Source organism: Agelaius tricolor, unplaced genomic scaffold (assembly GCF_023055355.1).
Source record: "Agelaius tricolor isolate 1412-34295 unplaced genomic scaffold, bAgeTri1.0.p SCAF_1, whole genome shotgun sequence".
Taxonomy (NCBI): Eukaryota; Metazoa; Chordata; class Aves; order Passeriformes; family Icteridae; genus Agelaius; species Agelaius tricolor.
In genome coordinates, this window is record NW_027269261.1 from 64,629,971 (window position 1) to 64,649,414 (window position 19,444).

General features: G+C 38.8%; 1 long non-coding RNA gene across 1 annotated transcript in view; it reads left to right on the plus strand.

Annotated features, from left to right (window-relative positions):
* The window catches only part of LOC139594964 (uncharacterized), a 134,904-nt gene that overhangs the window by 2,985 nt on the left and 112,475 nt on the right, over window positions 1-19,444 (plus strand). Inside the window, exons 2-3 of the long non-coding RNA XR_011680798.1 lie at window positions 2,488-2,595; window positions 16,074-16,180. This is a non-coding gene — a long non-coding RNA (uncharacterized lncRNA). The remainder of the gene's footprint in view (window positions 1-2,487; window positions 2,596-16,073; window positions 16,181-19,444) is intronic.

Sequence of the window (19,444 nt, forward strand, 5' to 3'; positions counted from 1 at the left end):
GGGCAAATTTAGGAGGAAACCTCCAAATGAGGTACCTCCAGAAAGCAAACCCAAGCAGGCTCTCCCCCAGGTGGCTGGGAAAAAATTTCCTTGCAGAAAAGTGGAAAAAACTTTTTATTTAACAAGAAAAGTATGCACAAGCAGAAAAATTAATAATATTAAAAAATAAAACCTCTCTTTGTTCTGAAGAGATGACAAATTCAGCAAGTCGTTGTCGTAGGCTGTAGCTCAGCTTGCTCAGTCTCTCATCAGTCCCTCCTGCACTGGAAAAAGCCACGTCCCAGGCCCCAGTGGGCCACAATGTGAGCTGCTGGTGCTCCTATGGGTTTTCCGTCCAGAGCAGGTTTGAACAGTTCCAAGAAAAAGAAAAAACATAGTCCAGGGAACTTCACTGCCTCAGGTAGCTAAAAAACACTAACTGAAAAACAAAGGAGAGCTTTCTCCTGCTGTCCATCCATGCTGCAGACAACACAGTCCAGGAGAGAAAAATGCTGAAGCTCTCTATGTTTTGAAAACAACTGCCTCAGACATTCCACTGCTTCTCCTTCTCCCCCCACTTCACTCTCAGATCTAGTTTTAAAGGTGCAAAACTTATTTCTGGGCTAAACAGAAGAATGGGCATACAAGTCAGTATCATAAAGTCACCCTAAGACAATTAATCTTCCAAAGTAATATCTATTCAGTTAGCGATATGCCATCCTTGTGCATCTGATTCAAGTGACACTCAGTGTTTTGGATGGCTGAGTGATTAATTTTCCTTCTTAGGCCCTGCAGGAAGAACAGATGGCACAGTCAGCACACCAGACATTTAACAGACAGTGATAAAACAAAGGCTGGCATCAAGTTTCAAAATTAGGTTTTGATAACTGATCCCCACAGTATATTTAAAATTAAGCTATGATAACTGAAACTATCTTCCATTCATGATCAATGGCTTTTCTTTCTTGAAAGGAAAATTCAGACCTACATTCATATTGACTGCAAACCGTCAAAGACAGCTTGCTTTGCAAATAGCACAGAAATGGTATCCATCTCTTATTTGCTTATGTATGAGGAATACTTGAAAGAGACTTTTCCAATTAGACAAGATCTTCCATACACCTTAAAAATGCTTGGTGTTTGGTAAAGACTGTTTTCTCATAATATGAGGAAAAGTTACAAACTTGGAAAAGGTATATTTTAAACAAGCTATAGCATTGTTTAGTTGAAATAGCATTCAATTAAACTTACTATCTTTAAAAAATTCCAGATTTAAAATGCCTAAAGCCATAAAAAACCTATCTTAAAAAAAGGAGGCAAAAAATATCTGAGTTGAAACCCATTTCTTAACCTGCTAACAATGAGTTCAGGTCAGATTACCTGATTTTCAGCATTTTCTACAAAGTTAATCTTTATATTGAAGCTTTCAAAAATATGGTAGATTTGTAAAAAAGAGGGAAGGGGGTTTCATGGGCTGTACACCTGGGAGAAAACTTGAAGTTTTAGAACTTGAAGTTTTAGAGCAGCTTGCTGTGACCACATCTTAGTAATTAGGGAAGTTCAATGGTAAGAAAAAACCCAAAGTATTTGTGCTCATTTGGTCATCCAAATGTAACAGTTTTACTCTAAAATGAAAAGTAGATACAAAAACCTATTAGCACAATTTTCTGTGCTTCAAAGAAGATTTTGTTACATAGAAGTTTGGAACATTGTGACAATGAAGGCTCATAAATCAGAGTAAAGCATGAAAAGAAACTTTCATCTCGCCGGAAGCTAGTTTAAAACCACATATTACATGCATGATTTACTTATTCTAAGGCCTCTATTTCATGCAATTTCACATTCCAAACATTAGGACCTCCATATAATAACTGTTCTATCAGCTCAATTCCAGAGCATGGCAAAGCTTTCTTCAAAGCAGAATTGCATTGTTTTGCAGGTCCCTTGCATTGGTTTATTCTTATCAAAAGCACAGTGGAAATTCTTTGCAAAGTACCAGTGAGCAACCCTAACCATATATTTGACACAGAAAAGTAACAATGTTCTAATTAAGCTTTAAAATTAACATTATCTTTAATATTAAATTAGATTAGATTAGTCTGCTCTCAAGGCCATTCAGAGATATGATTTGAATGGATAAAAAACACCTGCTCTGTGGGTGTGGAGTCTGTCATCTCATGTCTCCCCATGCTAATCTCCATTTAAAAACTCTCTTCAGCCTGTTTAAACCCTAAAACACCGAGACTGAAAACAAAACAAACCAAACTGGCTAATTTCAATCTAATTTACCTGAATCTGAATAGGTGGAACTGTAATATCCTATGTCTGTACTTGATCTACTGTTCTCATTGTTTGTTCAGGCTCCCATAAGTTTTTATGAAAAGAAAAAAATTACTTGATTTCCAGAAACATGTCCAAATTTACTAGTTTTCCTGTATTGTCAGAGATACTAGAAAAAAAGCAATGATTTACTGTAGTTTTCACAGGATTTTGCTATTTCCTTCCCAGCTGGGTTAAAAGTACTGCTGAAGCAGCCACGCACCAGAGTTGAGTGGACAGCTGGTGACTGAAAGGCTATCTATGCTGTAACTGCAATTGCAGCTGTCATCACCTTTGGTAAGTTAGTCAAATGTAAGCCCTTATTGAATGTGCCTCAATGTTGTCTGCTGTGCTAGGCTGCTTATTCTTCCCCACACAAATTGACCATTAAGTTGAGAACCTCCTGCAACTGGTAGTTTTCTGTATTATGCAGACCTAAGAGCTCAACACAGAGCATCTTGACTTCACGGTTCTGGCAGATTCTGTCTGTGGTTTACACATATTTGGTGCCTTATCCTGGAATTTTAATGTAGTCTCAACACTGTCTCTTTCTCCTCTCCCCTGCTCTAGATAAGAGCTACAGTCATAGCACATCTATGGGTATGGGCTAATACATCTTTTGGGGACATAACAAATAAATTAATATTCATCTGACTTCACTCTTCATCATTAGGGTCTGTCCTTCAGTGCTGGGGTACAAGTGTCAGGTGTTCTTAGAGCACCTTATGATTGTAGTCATAATTTGCTGTATGAGTAAAGCACTTGAAAATTAGAAAACCATGGAATCATTTAGGTTGGAAAAGATCTTTAAGATCATCAGCTCCTGCCATCAACCTAACAGTGCCAAGTGCACCACTAAAACATGTCCCTAAGCACCATGCTACTTGTCTTTTAAAAATCTTCAGGGATGAGGACTCCACCACTTCCCTGGGCAGCCTGTTACAATGCTTGATCACCTTTTCAGTGAAGAAATTTTCCCTAATATCTGATCTAAACCTCCCCTGATGCAACTTGAGGTCATTTCCTCTTGTCCCTTTGCTTATTACTTGGGAAAAGAGACTGACCTCCACCTGGCTATACCCTCCCTTCAGGCAGTTGTGGATAGTGATAAGATCTCCTCTGAGTCTCCTTTTGTCCAGGCTAAACAATCCCAGCTGCTCTTCATATGACTTGTCCAGACCCTTCACCAGCTCAATTTCCCTTCTCAGGACATGCTCCAGCACCTCAATATTTTCTTGTAGTGAGAGGCCCAAAACTGGACACAGGACTCAAGGTGTGTCCTTATCAGTCCCGAGTACAGAGGGGCAGTCACTGCTCTGGTCTTGCTGGCCACATTATTTCTTTCACAAGCATGACATTACTGGCAAGTATTATGAACCAGAATCTGTACTCTGAAAGCTGTATCCTATGTTCTTCTTTTACCAAGCCAGTAACACACAGTAGGACATTCCACTTGCACATTTACTAGTTACATTCAAATAATCTGTCTTTTAAAGAAACAAAGGTTTTTCTCCATGCTATTGTTAAGACACTGCTGCTCTTAACTTCAACTAAGTGCCGCTCCTTCACAGAGAGAGCACTGCAAGAATCCTAAGAACATGAAAGGCTCTACTTCAATAGCAATTTCTCCCTGCTCTTCCCTTACAATGCAGTGTAATTCAATGCTTTTCACTCCCTTACTGCTGTGCTACCTCCCACACTAGGTTGCAATAACTATTAGATCAAGGTAAATTGGATTAAAAAATACACACACAAAAATAATTCTTTAGACACCTGGGGGGAGTGAGCTTTTATCCTGTATCAGTTCTATAGTCCAGTTCAAGTAATTCAGATCCAAAAGCAGTTGCAGCATCCCAGCCAAAACAATGTCCTAGCACTGGAAGTGAAGAGCTAAGAAGCTTGAGTAAGGGCACACTATACCTTGGGATTCTCTCCACCCAGCAAAGGATTTATGAAGAGAGGTGAAGCACAATAAAAGCCAATTAAAGACAATTCTATTTTCAAGTACTTAAAGTACTTGAAAACAGATCCTGACTAAAGGAGATCTCAGGCTTAGTAACTTTATTATACAGACTAATGCCTTTTCACAACTATTCAGCAGACTACTCAAAATCCAGCTAGCTAAAAAAAATAAGCAAAAACAGTTGAAAATTTTATTATTACTGCTGTAAAAGTTGCATTTTAAAGATAATAATGAAAATGCTAAAACTAAATTTCCTTTCCTGTGTGCATTTCTGTTGAAGCCTGTAGTAGATACTGTGGAAGTAAAATGAAAGCATTGTTTGTGTAATAGTCTTAACATTACCCTGAAAGCAAAACCAAAACACAAATCTACTCAAACATGCAGCCATAGTAACCATCAGCAAAATCTCAGGAAAGCATAGTTTCGTTATTCCTATAGACCTGAAATTTTAAATTAAATTTTAAAATAAATACAAATTTAAAAATTTCTGTTAGATCTGTGGAGTTTCTTTGAAACAGGGGAGAAAATATATGACCATAGCAGATTACAACTATGGCTAGTTGAAAAGAGTAAAATCACTGTTGTATATGCAGTTGCCAGGTGGTCATGAAGTGCAGAGCTCCCCTTTGGAAGGCTTCAAGACAGCAAAGGCCACAAATGCAACTTACTCTAACTACAGTTTGCAGAATGGCTTTCTATGAAGTATTTTCTTACTCTTGCTGTGAGGAAGGGTATTTCTACTTAACATCCGCAGGACAGTGCTACATCATGTGTATGAGATCAGTACTCCCTGCTCCTGACCCTACATTACATGGCTGGCATAACCAATGCCATTCTATAAGCCAAGCAGCTGCTCTCTGTAACCAAGTAGGTAATGTATTTGTTCACTTTCCCTCATTATCAGGCCCTGAAGGTCCTATGAACCAAGCAGACAAACCAAAGAGATTTCTTCTTCCCCTCCCAACCCGCCTCAAGGTTGCTGGGTGCCAGGATAATTACTCCCTTGCCTGCCAGCCCTGGAGGCCCCAGGCACCCAGCCAGGGAGGTGCTGTTGTTGACCCTGAGGGAAGCCTAACAGCACACAGAGCTGTAATTGTAAGTTAGGTTGTATTATAAATGCTGTATTAGGATACTTCTTAATTGGAGTACCTTCATTCTGCTTCTAGAAATCCAGTGCCATTCTAGCAATAAATTCTTTGATATACTAATTTTAATAGTTTGCTAAGAAAATAAAGCTTTAATTGCTACTACAGGTTATCATCATGATCATCCTTCTGCCTAAGATCCCTAAAAGAACCTGTCTGTCCCCTTAGCATTGGGTGACACAGGTATAAATATCTCAGGACTGAATACATGAATTCAGTCTGTGTGTATGTTATATATATATATCTACCAAGCAGTGGGAATGCCCAGTTCTTAATGGAGTCTTCTCTGCCTGGACTAGACACCTTTCTTCAGACTCCAGGGGACCACAGACCAATCACATCCTGTACCACATACGTGTTCTACAAGTTCAGCACCTTGCCCCAAATGCCAGCGTCAGAAGTGAACAAAGTGTTCCATACTATCAGTCTCAGAAGTTACCAAGGTCATTGTTTCTACTATAGCTCAGACAGCTCAGTTCCCCTGGAAAATACTGTTTTTACTACCAGTGTAGAATAAAACAAAGGACAACAAGACATTCCTCTCTTCTCTGAAAGATGAAGGAGCACTCTGGAAAAGCTGCTGTCACCTCAGTAATACACCAGTCCCCATCCTGCTCCAAGCTGCCAAATCAGTTATGGCAACAGCTGAGCTTTCCACATTTAGGGCGTGTTAGTTGTAGGACTCCAGTTTCTGACTCATCCTCACTGACAGGACAGCTGGAGAGGTTAAAGACATCTGACAAAGGCATTTTGAGTCACCCCACTATCTAAAGGATAAAATCAGTATGATTTGAATCAAGAGTCTAACCCTTTAAATACTCATTTGAGATAACTCATGTAAGCCATCATTGCTATACTTATTAAGGATTTGAAGAAAAGGCTGCATCATAGAAGAAAATAATATCAAATCAGTGAAGTAAGTGAACATGCTTTTTCAAAAAAGCTTGGCTAACCCACCAAGATTTGGATACTGACATGCCAGACATGACATATTATGCGCAGGTATTTAAGCTTCATTTTCCTGAGCATTCTTACAGGGAAGATCCAAATGTGGATGCAATGCTCATTTGAGTGTTGAAGGGTCCTAACACAGTATCTGCTGTGGTGATACAGATAAAGTAGCATCAGTTCTGCTGGTTCCTTCTTTCTTGATGTAATCTAGGTTTGTGCCAGTGACATGGTGCTCTGCTCATCCCTGAGTGGCTGTTGATGAGAACAATACCAGTGCAAAGCTGTTTATACTGACTCAAACACATACAGAATTCTCATTTCAAAACCTTTTCTACCATGAGGGAAAAGGAACTGTGTTAGAAGACACCAATACTAAATACCTAAGTATTATTACATTGAAGACTGTGGGTGTATGCAGCTCTATTTAGATACTGGTCTGGATCTGGTAAGGAATACAGAGATATTGCATTGAATCAATTACTCAAGACTTTTTTTAAAGCCATGCATAGGCATTGTCAGACACCACAAATTTAACTACAGTGTTACTGAATTAAGCATGTCATACACTGACAACAAAAGTTTGGTTTTTTTTCAAGGAAGAATAAAATGTTTTGTTGCTGCATAAACAAGTAAAGGACCAATTCCTAATTTATAGTTTAAAGGTTTATGGCAAGAGTCAGAGGCTGACATACACGGTATATGCCTGGCCAGTTCTGTGTACTATTTTATCTCTTTTCTAAAGGGAAAGCTTCCTAGGGCAAGCTGTCAGAGCATTGGTAAAAATGGAAAGAGCCATTACATCTAGCCCTACCACCTGTTTTCTTTTTCCACTGTGGGATCACAAGATCTATGACTTGCTTAAAAGCAGTTTAAGTTCAAGGCTCCACCAGTGGAAGCATTACTTGTGAAGTATGCTCAGAAATCCTGGGGAGCCTGCTGCAAAATCTGCAGTTTGTGAACTGCAGGCAGCTGTAAATTTGTTGGTATTTTTAGATCAATAATTACTGAGGTGAAGCAAGAAGTAGCAACCTCTGCTGCTTTGTAAATATACAATGCTTTATATCATGACATCCCAAAAGAACAGTGCTGTTTTGGATGAAGATTATCAAGTGAAAATCACCCACCTCTCAGAAAATATAACTTGCTAGCTGAACAGGAATATATCCTCTTTTAGGCTCCTTAATTTCTTAGTGTCTTGGAAAACACATTCAGATTCTCCCCAAGTCTGAGACATTTCACAGACATTATGCCTGCCCTAATCACAAATAAACTTTTGCTCTTTGCTTTCCACAAACCACAAGTCATTTTAGCAGAAACAAAAATGTCCCCCACAGACATTATCAACAACTGTCACAAATGCTGATTTTAGATTAAAAGCTTCTAAATAAGATTTTTATTAAAAATAGAGGTTGGTTGATTTTGTAGTAGTAGTGGAATGTGTTTGGGCAAAATGAACCACAAAATTTTATGATTGATTTTTATTGTTAATGACTTCACACAACAGTATCTTAGCATCATCATTTGATGTAGTCTAAAAACATTTATAGGCAGATGAACTGTAAGGAATGTGACCAAGGAAAAAAAAGCCAGCTCATGCTGTAGGATGGAACAGATAGTTCTAGCAAACTAAAAATAAAAAGAAAGCATTAACTCATCATGTGCTGTGCAACCCCAAATTATTTAGAAGTGTTCCAATAAAAGGTAACCATTATAAAAGTTTAGAACCTATTAAAAAAAAGCAACCAAAAGTGACTGAAGCCAGCCACATGTCTCCTTGCATAAAATAAGCAGAAGTTTTAACTAACAATTTAGTTCCTTTGATTTTATGCACACATTAGGATAACATTCATCCAGTTATGGAGTTTTTCTTGGTAACATGATTAGTAACCATGCCAGACAGGAGTTGAAATGCAAGTGATGAGCAAATTTTGGGTTGTACACAGCCCACAGCTGTGTTTTTCTTAAATGACTGACTTGTTTTGCACATCAGTTGTAGTAACTTCAATTTTAACCCCTGTGTTCATATTACTGTGCTGATGCACATTCTCTCTCAAACTGTATGAGCAAAGCTGTGAAAAAGGAGAGTTCTTCACTAAAGCAAAGGATCCTATCAGCAAGTCAAATTGTTTGATATCACAGAATCATGTCATTTCAACTATATGTTAATTTTCAGCATTTTTGGAAGTCACAAGCAACATGGGCGCCTCTGTGTGCATACACAGTAAACAGTCAACAAACAAATAATTTTCCCCATAACTTTACACTGAAAATAGGAACCAGATCTGGATTATTTCTTAGAATGTTTCAGCTAATTATCTTGCAATTGGAGGGAAGCCTAAGGAGACTTAGGAGAGGTAAATCTTTTAAACAACAGAAATGCTTCCAACCACAACAGAGTAGACAAATTCTGCTAACTCTAGCAGGGAAGTTGGTGAAATAATTTAGTGACACCACAACCTTCTGCAAATCTTGATCTAGTTTTCACTTTGCTTATAAAGTGCTGGCTGTTTCATATACCCTGCAGCAGAGATGCGAAATCAGTTAGTTATACTCTGATTTCCTCAGAATTGGCAGCAAGCTTCTCAATCTCAGCCTTCTTGAAGTGCTCACTTGTACTATTTGGGTAAGCAGCTCCAGGAGCATACAGACTGCAAGCACTACATTTTCTTAAACTTTTGTTCTGTTCTCTTGGAGTCAAAACACAGTGGTCTGCCTATCAACTTATTTGGTCTTTTGATTCTAGCAAAGAAGTTAAAGCATGGCTACAAAATAGGACACATTTGCTCAACAACTTCTCAACACCAGCCCACCAGAAAGCATGGAGGAAAATTTATCCATGTAAAAAAAGCTTCATTAAATTACCATTCTACAAGATAACCTGACATCAGTAAAAACATATGCCAAAAATTAAAACACTCTTAAGCATATTCTAGACAGGCAGTTTTAAACCAAAAGACACCTGGTTCAAATTTGTCGGATTTTGCCTGGCACGTCTCAAGTATTACCTGAGCTGTCTGAAAGAACAGCAGTTGACTCAAAACAGCAACAGCTTCATGTCTTTGTTTTGTTCAAGAAGGTGTATCTCATTAGCATGTCAGATGGTAGTTCCAGAGTCCACAATGTACGTTCATTCTAGCATACCCATATGCTGAATACTACTCAAATTCCCTTTTAAGAGCCTAACTAGAATACCTGTTCTTAACAGAGAAGTTGCGCTAACAACTGGCACGTGCACTCCTTGGGTAGGGAGCCAAAAAAACCCATTCCCTCTTCAGACCAGCACTGAACCCAAGCTGCCATTCCGAGGCCTTTACTTTTGTACATGGCAGAACTCCACACTCAACAGCAAGAACTGAAATGAATCTGTCTCATGACTCACTTGGAGCAACTGTTTGACCACAACAACTTACAGTGACTGAACACACTGTCCTCATCACTGCCCATTTCTGCCTTAACTCCACTTACAACAAAAACAGAAAACCCAAGCAAACAAAAAACCCCAAAATTCACTTTTCAACTCATAACTTACCAAATAAAAACAAGTAATACCCTGAGAACCAGCAGGTCTGTAAGGAAAGAGTCTCCACTGAGCCAGAAAAATGTTAGTGCTTCTCACCCTTGTTCTGTCACCAGAAGGGACTCCTCCCAGCCTCCTTGTATCTTACTAGAACTTGCAAAAGCTCTATTTCTTGTTCTTATTCATGAATAAAAAGGACAGGTAGGGTTATGGAGCAGCACACTATTCTTAGCTATCTCATTACTCTTTTTCCACATTCAAACATATGTAATATCCACCGATCCTTCCCAACGTGCCCTCCTACCCCACAGAATACTCGTCCTTTCTCCTACTACTAATTTTCCCCCTTTTTAGTTCAAAATCAGTTAACTCAAACCAGCTGTGATCACAAGCTCAAAAATGCTGAACTAGCTGTCATGAATCAGGGCAACTTCAGCCACAGCTGAAGGCAAACAGGATACAAGAAGGAAGGACATTAGTTCAACTTGGTTACAGAAAAGCTCTCTCCGCCTTGTTATACAATGCTAAACTTCAAGATCAAGCTAAGCTTCCTTGCTTAGCTAGATCGAAAAATTCTGGAACTGTTTTCCTCCTAAAATTAAATACACTGCTCTTACTCTTTAGCTGTCCTTTTCTGTGTTTGAGATGTGTCTGCTCCAACTCTTCATTTATCAAGACCACCAACTCCAGCTTCAACTTTGGCTCTGCTTCCTGTCCCATGACATTAATTTTCCAAACTTTGAAAGGAAAAAAAAAGGCATCTCAGTGGTTGCTTTTAGGCAAAAAACCCCTCAAACAGAAACAAACAAAAAAATCCCAGCCCCAAACTTTTCCCTGTACGAGGCTGCATTTTTCTTTGAAACAATTAAATCTTTATTCAGTGTAAAGCAAAATAAAAATAAAATTTATAACTGTATGGCCCTATTTAATTTATGTTGCAAGGAATTATTGAAGTTTAGCTTAGATTATACAAGAAATGGGAGGAAGAGACTGCTACAGTCACAAACAGAAATGACAGTATTGAATAACCTCTAAAATGGCCTTGGTTCAGCACTGCTTAGGGACAACAGAGAGGGTAGATCTTCTTTGAATGACAGAATCAAGTAGGTTGGAAAAGACTTTGGACACCATCAAGTCCAGCCTATGACCTAATACCACCTTATCAACTAAACCATGGCACTAAGTGCCATATCCATTCTTTTGGATATGGCACATATCTTAACAGCTTCAGGGACGGTGACTCTACCACCTCCCTGGCAGCCCATTCCAGTAGGAGGTTTGCTCTTAAGTGTAGGTATTACAGAGCATATGAGGGCTTTGAACTTCAGTCATTAATAACACAGATGAGTTGATCAACATCAACAAGGATCAAGAATGGGCTTCCTAACACTGTATTTCCAAATTCAGAAATTTGATTCATTGAATTTACCAAAATCCCTTTTTCAGAGAAAGGTAAATTTTCTGACATTTTGATCTTCATCCCTACATTTAACAATATAATTTTTGTCATCAGGGTTGTTTAGTGCTTTTACATGGTCCTCTCATGACTGCAGCTCTAATGCCACCAATTAATTTTTCTGCTCTTTCAGTAGGGCATACTATTTTTATACAGTCCCTCAAAAATCCTCTCCTCTCTGAAGACTCCAAACCCCATTTCTTTCAATATTTTAGTTGTATCAGAAGTTTAAAATAAATAAATCTTTTAAAATTGATCTTTTCTATTCCCAAAAAAGGATCTGGCACTTTAAAGTTCAGTAGGGAAATGAGTGTTCCCAGGTGAAAATCCAAAGGATTAAAAAAAAAAAAGTACTCATTTAATTTAAAATTTTACCCGTGCTTGCTGAATTACAGCCCCTTACAACTAGCATGTAAAAGATTAAACTCAAGTTACATAACATTCTTGCTCAATAGTTCAGATATTAAGTAGCATAGCAAGACTTTATGTAGGATATCTTTCAGGAAGTGAATATTTTCCAGATGAGTCTAATAATAAAGATTACTCCTCAATTTCCAAATATTGAGATTACTGTGCTAACAGTATAGTGTGACTACTAAAACATTTTGTTAAACTTTGAGATTCTTTGTCTCAAGACTGAACAAATGCCAATTCAACACTTCATAATATTAACTTGAAGGTTTAAAAATAAACACATTTTCAAGAACAGCAAGTTAGAATGACCATTTGTAGGTAATAAGAATTACTGTCATATGTGGCATATTTTCACAATGCCATGAAGAATATTTTTCAATATTTTTCAATCAGATGTTTGACCCTGAAAAATATATAGCAGAACACATGAGAACTCTTCCAGTTAAGCACCTGGTTTTTCCTTTTAATTTAAACACCCACACCCCTTAACACTGATATCACCCAAAAACTGCACTGGTACTATACAGAATGGAGCGAGAGCACTCTTACAGGGAGGTCACAAAAGTTACTTCATATTTTTCAGTGTATACACTCCTTGTTGTTTTCATATTATTTAGATCCCCATTGGCCATAAGAAAAACAAACACTGCAAAAACTCCATTTGCTGCATCAGTATTAAGTGATGATAGTTATTACTAAGCCAAAAAGCTAATGAGAGTTAGAGCCTAGGGACAAATGAAAAACCTCTGAGAGGAAGAATTCCTTCCTCAACATCTTTAGGGAGGATCAAGTAGAACTGTATGAATTAACTACTATGTTAATTGTAACATCTATCCATAAGCTGTGAATTCAAATGCAGACTGAGTGAGCTGGAGGCATGACAGCACAAATTTGTGTTGAACACCACCAGTTACTCTAGAGAGGGGCTGTAGGTTCTTGGGGTTTGTGATAGAACAGTTACTGGCTGAGAATACAGGGAAAACAAAGAAACAAACAAACAAAACAAATTTTATGGGAACAGAGACCAGTAGTTTTCAACTTCTATCTCAAGGATATGGATTAATTACTTTTAAGGGACCTGCAAAAGACATCTGGTAAAAACCAAATCTAAATCTATTAATATTACAAGTGCTGTATGTGTACGTTCTTACCTACCACTTTCATGACCAGTGACAGTAATTGAGAAAATGGCATGAATCTGTGTCAGGGGAGGTTTAGGCTGGATATCAGGGAAAGGTTTTTTACCCAGAGACTGGTTGGGCACTTGAGAGCTCCCCAAAAAGGTGGTCACAGCATCAGGCTGGCAGAGTTCAAGAAGTGTTTGGACAACACTCTTAGGCGTGTGGTGTGACTCTTGGGGTTCCTGTGCAGGGCCAGGAGTTGGACTCAATGATCCTGATGGGTTCTTTCCAACTCCACATATTGTAAGAGAACAAATTTTTCAGGAGTTCCTTTCAGAAATAGGCTTGAAACAGATTTAGACATAGAATTCAAACAAATGGTTTGGAAAAAAGTGTCTCTCATTTAAAAGCACTTGTGCAGAATTATAAAATTTAAGTCACTCAAATAGCTATGAAGCAAAAGGACTAAAACCCCGCTAGCCACACATTTAGATTACTTGACTATCAAGAGATGAAATTTCCTAAATTGGATCTGAAAAAACAGACTGAAATTTTAAGAGGAACCCATAGGAGATACTATAGTAGAGATACAGACAATGCAGAACACCTGGCCAAATGTTTTCAGAAAGTGAAAGTTTCACTATTGCTTTCATTTAACGGTTTTGTTTGTTTGGTTGGTTTTGTGTCAGGCCAAGAGTTGGACCATAAGATTGTAATGTGAGGGGTTTTTTTTGGGGGGGGGGGGGCGGGGGGGGGAGAGGAGGAGGGAATGTGATCTGGAGAACAGACCACTTGCCACTCCAGTTAGTAAAAGTAATTTTTCCTACATCAGTTGAACTCCAGATGTTCATTCATAATGAAGCTAAGCAACATGTGCGTTATTGTTTTCAATAAGACAAACACCTCAGAATCATGAGGTGGCATTAACTATATTAAATTCCTCTGTCCTAACATTAAGAATGCTGTAACTTCCAAACCAACAAAAGAGGTATGAATCAGAAGAGTACTGATACCCAGGTAACGATAGATAAGGTAAGGATAACCTACTAGCAACTGACCAAAATTCATTTAATATATAATTTTCAAGAGCCATAATAAAAGCCATAATAAAAGCCTTGGAGAAGGCTACAGCTAGAGGTTTATATATTACTTATGAGAGTATTGTAATTTCAATAACATCGAAAACACAGAGATCTCACTTCAGATAATCATTAGAAGACTTGAGGAATGGTTGCACATTTTAATAGAAAAGTAAATGTACACAGTTTATGAAAATGTATATTTTTGGGCACTATGGCTATATTTTCCGCTCTTACAAAAATCAGTTTTCTCAATAACTAATTAGATCACAGTTAAAAAACCCCAAAAACTTACATAATGAACAGCCGTGTGCCTTAAATTGCCTGCAAAAAAAAATATTGCTAATGAAGCAGAGGTACTACAGGGATTGCAGTATGAAAACCACCAAAGCAAAGGTGTCTTGCTGGCTCCCTCCTCTTGATCATTTTAACTGCCCCGATAGATATGTCATATTGATATATCTTATATACAAACACATTTATAAGATAAGGAAAGACATTAAATGTTTAACCTGAAATACCTCAGAATAATCAGGTATAAGTAAAGAATTCTGAAGAGAAGCAATATTAACCTCCACAATATTTTACCTGTTTAAGCCAAAATTTATCTTGGAAATCCATACAGCTAGCAAACACAGGTGGACACCAGAATGCTCCTCTGTGTCAGAAGTACTTAAGTAAGCTGAACATAATGGCACAATTTTAAACCATAGCAAGTTTTATGTTTCAGCATCACTCTGGAGCTATGGTTACTCACTGCCTCAACAGACCTATTGATGCCTCATTGCTTCTGCATTAAGATCAATAATTTCCTTTCAAAGGGCTCTTTTTCCCTTGAAAGTTCAAGGGAAATATTTCAGTGGATCTTAAAAAAAGCCTAGCATTTACAGAAGAAAAGATGAAGGGAGATTGGAATGTTGTAAGCAACATTAAACTCTTTAAAACAATCATGCTCCTGTAAAGCCTATTTACATGAAAACAGAGATCTGTGGAGATAAAACAGGGCAAGTAAAGAGACCATTACTGACACATTCTAACACTTCATTAGTTAAACTGCTTTTAAGTGTAATCGTTATCTCAAACAGGAAATAATCTTGCATAAAGTAGACCTTGTAAACAAGTTTCTAATATCGCTCACTCAGTAACTGGAAGGCAACAATAAATGTTGTCCCGTGAAGCATTGTACTGCTGATGCACACAAATTAGTTTTAAAGCAAACATGACATGGTGATAGATTACACCTGCTTATACCTGAAACATGGATGACCTTTAGGTTCCCAGAGTTATAAATCTGGGTTTCACTTACTAAAAACGTGCTCTTAAATTGATGGTGAAACACGCCAGAGGCACTGCAAAGCAAAATTTTCCACTTCAATTTAGACACATTTTGTTTCCCAATTTAATTACAATTCACACTGATTAAAGAGAACTTTACATCTCAAGTATAAAACCCCCTAGACCTGAAAAGAAAGTTGCATATGGCAAACAAGAGAGGAGGGAAATGGTGTGATTACATAGGAAAGCATGCTGTTCAGACTTGATAATGGTTACCATGTTGCTGTACATTTAGACCATGAAAGCTCCAAGTCAGGCAGTGTTTCTATGGAGAGGTAATTCCTTTTATTAGATTAACTAATGTAGCTGGAAAAAAAACCTGATGAGCGTCTGGGCACATAAGCCTTCTGAGGTCACCATGTGACCAAAAGCTTGTGTGACAGCCTGTCCCATTATAAACCAGTGTAATAAAAGACAACTACCTCCCTCCACAAACCTCAGCTGATATATATCATTTTACCACACTTAGTCTCTGCAAAGAGATGATAGTGAAAAATCAGGATACTGGTTTAGCAAGATTCATGTACTTTCATAATGCAGAATCTCTCAAGACTGTTACAGCACTTCATCAAAATGTCATGCACAGCAAAAAATCTAGGCCAAAAAAAAAGCCTTGATATATCAGAAAGCATTACATTTTTGGGAACTCCCTAGATTGAGAAAGCAGCACCCTTACACTCTTATGTTAATTTTGTACTGTGGAAAAAGGCAGCAGGAAGAAATAGAATCCCCGGGGACAGGGAAGAACTTCATTATTGTAATGGTGTTTAATAAAAGAAATTTTTGTATTACAGAAGCTGTTTCTCTTAGAAACCATGAAGATGCGTGGGAGAGGAAGTTGGCTAACAATCATCATGAACAGATGACTCACCTGAAGAAGCAGAAATTATGTACATCCAAGGTACTGACACTGACTGTCTCCTGAATTAGCTTTAAAGATCAACTCTTCAGGAAAGTGTTCAAAAGCTGTGAAAAGGTCTCAGTGAGGTATCAGCTCTCAGCTGGCTCCTTGGCTTTCACCACTAGGGGTTCTCCAAGAATAAAAGTTGTAGAGGAACATGCTATACAGTTTAGATTCCCTGACTTTCTTTTACAAGGTGTTAAAGTCTGCTTAAGAAATGTATTCTCATAAATCAGTTGCACATCAGACTTAACTGAGTAACTGCAACAGGCATAAGGCACTCCAGGCATGCTACATTTCAGCCACCTTCAGGCATCTCAAAAGATGACATCTAAGCTAATGAATCTGGATTCAGGGAGCCTTGAACATCTAAAAAGTAATTTATTGCATACTGGAAGAAGGTGACTTTAGAGATCTAATTTCAAGTTTGAGTTCTTCAGTTTAGTAGTTAGACTATTTCTTGTCTACCATGCCTTATATCTGGTCACAAAAAAAGTTATTACTAAGTTGGTTAGTACTGGGATCCTAAAGATGTTATTTAGGAACGTGGTTCAACATTGCTAAAAAAGGGCAGTGCTTTACATAAATTAGCTGCAGTGGCCCAGCCTATGAAATGCAGTACACAGTAAGCTGTTAGCTACCACATTTCATTAGCAAATCTGTCCAATCCCATTAAGCAGACCCCTGTGGCAATCAACAGTGGTGCAGTTTTATAATGCGATCATTTTCCAGAGAAAAATTGGAATTACTGTTTTCCAGCAGTACTCAAACATACAAGGATTTTGACTGTTGAGGATGATGGTAGAGAAAAGAAAAGAAGTAACCTCCCACTATAAACCAAGAAAGAATGCACATGCTCAGCTCTGAGAAATACCTACTTTAGAAGGCTTTAACATACTGTTTTAATGATCAAACTCTGGAATCAATTACATTGTGCTTTCCTTGAACCTGATGAACTAACACCTTGTCAATCTCCTCTAGATCATGCCTACCATTTTCTATGCAGGATAAAAGTCCCTAAAACAACCAAAGTGGTTGTTCCCACTGAATAAAAGCAGTCCCTAAAACAACCAAAATGATAGTTCCCATTGATTAAAAGCAGTGGGAAAGAGACTAAACAAATGCTTAACAACTTACTTTAGTCAGTATCTTGTTGCTATTGTATTGAGGACAGCTAAATGAAGTAACACATAGACTCCCAAGCCTCAGAAGGTAAAAAGCCAAGTTTATTAAAAACCACACACTTTTTTAGACAATTATGATACAGGTGGGCCTGGTCTTCAGTCAATATCCCTCACACCACCGGCTAATTGGACACACCACCCTTCTGTAAACATCCTTATGAGAAAACAACACCAGCTGCAAAGATTAGGAATTGTTTTAATTCCTTCTCTGAAATTTCCCAAAGCTTCACAGAGCAATGCTTGGGAAAGTTTATCTGACTTTCTTCTCTGTCCAGCTCTCAGCATCCACAACATCTCCCTCACTTTCTCAAATGGTTCATGGAAAGGAAAGCACGTATCTGTGGCCAGTGTCCCCCACTGTGATTAGCCTAACAGCATTTTGTAAGTCAAGCCACTGAAGCAGTCCAGCTGGAGGACGATGGTCCTTCTCGGATGTCCCGGCCAGCTATCCAGCACCGCTAGCAGTACGGAGGCACTATCCCAATCTCCGTGGTTCGGGACAGCACCTAAGGCAAACGCTCTGTGCTATGACAGCAGCGTGACCTTGTGGTAGGACGTGGCTTGGCTTATGGCTACAGTCAGCAGAAACAAGAAGAAAGCACTCTCCAGCTGTGGTGAATCCAGGTTCATCGGGTCCCACGGGAAACCAACAAAGAGAAAGAGGGAGGGCTTGCAACAGCTTACAAGGAGGGAGGGACACAGGGGAGGAGTCAGTCCTTGGACAAATAGAGTTTTAGAGGGGAGTGGGATACAAAAGATTGACATAGGGAGAACACCAATGGGGATAACTTGAGGGTGGGGCCCCAGCCCCCCCCCAGCCCCTGAGCCAATCACTTGACGCTCTAGCTGGAAGTTTCTAGAGAGTTCTAGAGAGAAGGGTGGGAGCACCGAGTGATGGACAGGGCACCGGGGAGGGATTTGAGAAAGGGTACATTGATCTCCAAAGCAACTGGGGAGGAGTTGGGATAACTGGCAGCACAAGGGAGGGAAGGGAGAAGCAGGGCAGAACCATTGCATGATAGGGGGAACAGAACAGACACAACACAACAAGCCACCATTCTCTGTGTCTGAGCAGAGAATTCATTCCCTCCCCCGTCCCCCGTTATCAGGTTCCAAAGGTTCAGTGAACCCAGCAGACAAAGCAAAGAGATTTCTTTTTGAACCTCCTGCCTGTCTCAAGGTTGCTGAGCACCATGACAATTGCTGCCTTCCCTGCCAGCCCTGAAGGCCCCAGGCACCCAGCCAGGGATGTGCTGTTGTTGACTCTGAGGGAAGCCTAACAGCCCACAGAGCTGTCTGTAAAATCAGCAGGTTCTAAGTGGAGAACTTGGACCTAAACTGCTGCTGGACTGAGAGACTCAACACCTCCCCATGACTAGAGGTTTGAGGGAGTCACTGTATTCTTGTATATGAATGTGAGTCTAGATTATGATTGTTATATTGATATAGCAAACCACATATTAAGACCTGACTTGACCTGCAGAGAGTCCAGGTGATTAGAAATTGTAAAATTAATTGCATTGCAAGTGTGTATTATAGAGTTATAAATTGTACTACATTGATTCTGCTTCTAGAAATCCTGTGCCTTACTAACTGTAAATTCCATTCTATACTAACCCTAGTAGACTGTGAAGAAAATAAAGTTTTAATTGTAACTACAGGTTAGTGTAATCATTGTTATGCCCAGGATCCTTAGAAGAACCTGTCTGTCCCCTTTGTGTCATATGACAGAACAGAAAGCAAATGAGCTTGAAGAACCAGAACAAACAAGTTTGTGCACTTCTAACATTCACATTAACTAAAATGAGGTCTTTAAATTCCAAAATAAGAACACTGTTTATACAGCTCTTTAGACACAGCAGTTAGATTTGCATGAACTGTCAGCATTTCAGGGTCAGACACAAATTGTGCCTTCCAAGACAGCAATTTGTGCCTTTGAGCCTTTACATTTTTAACTGAAGATAATATGTTAGGTGGCTCACCATGAAAAGATTTTTGGTACCACAGTGCCAACAGAGGACTACAGAGGCTGTAGCCACAGTGTGCAACCAGAAAATCTTCATAGTAGCAATACTGACAC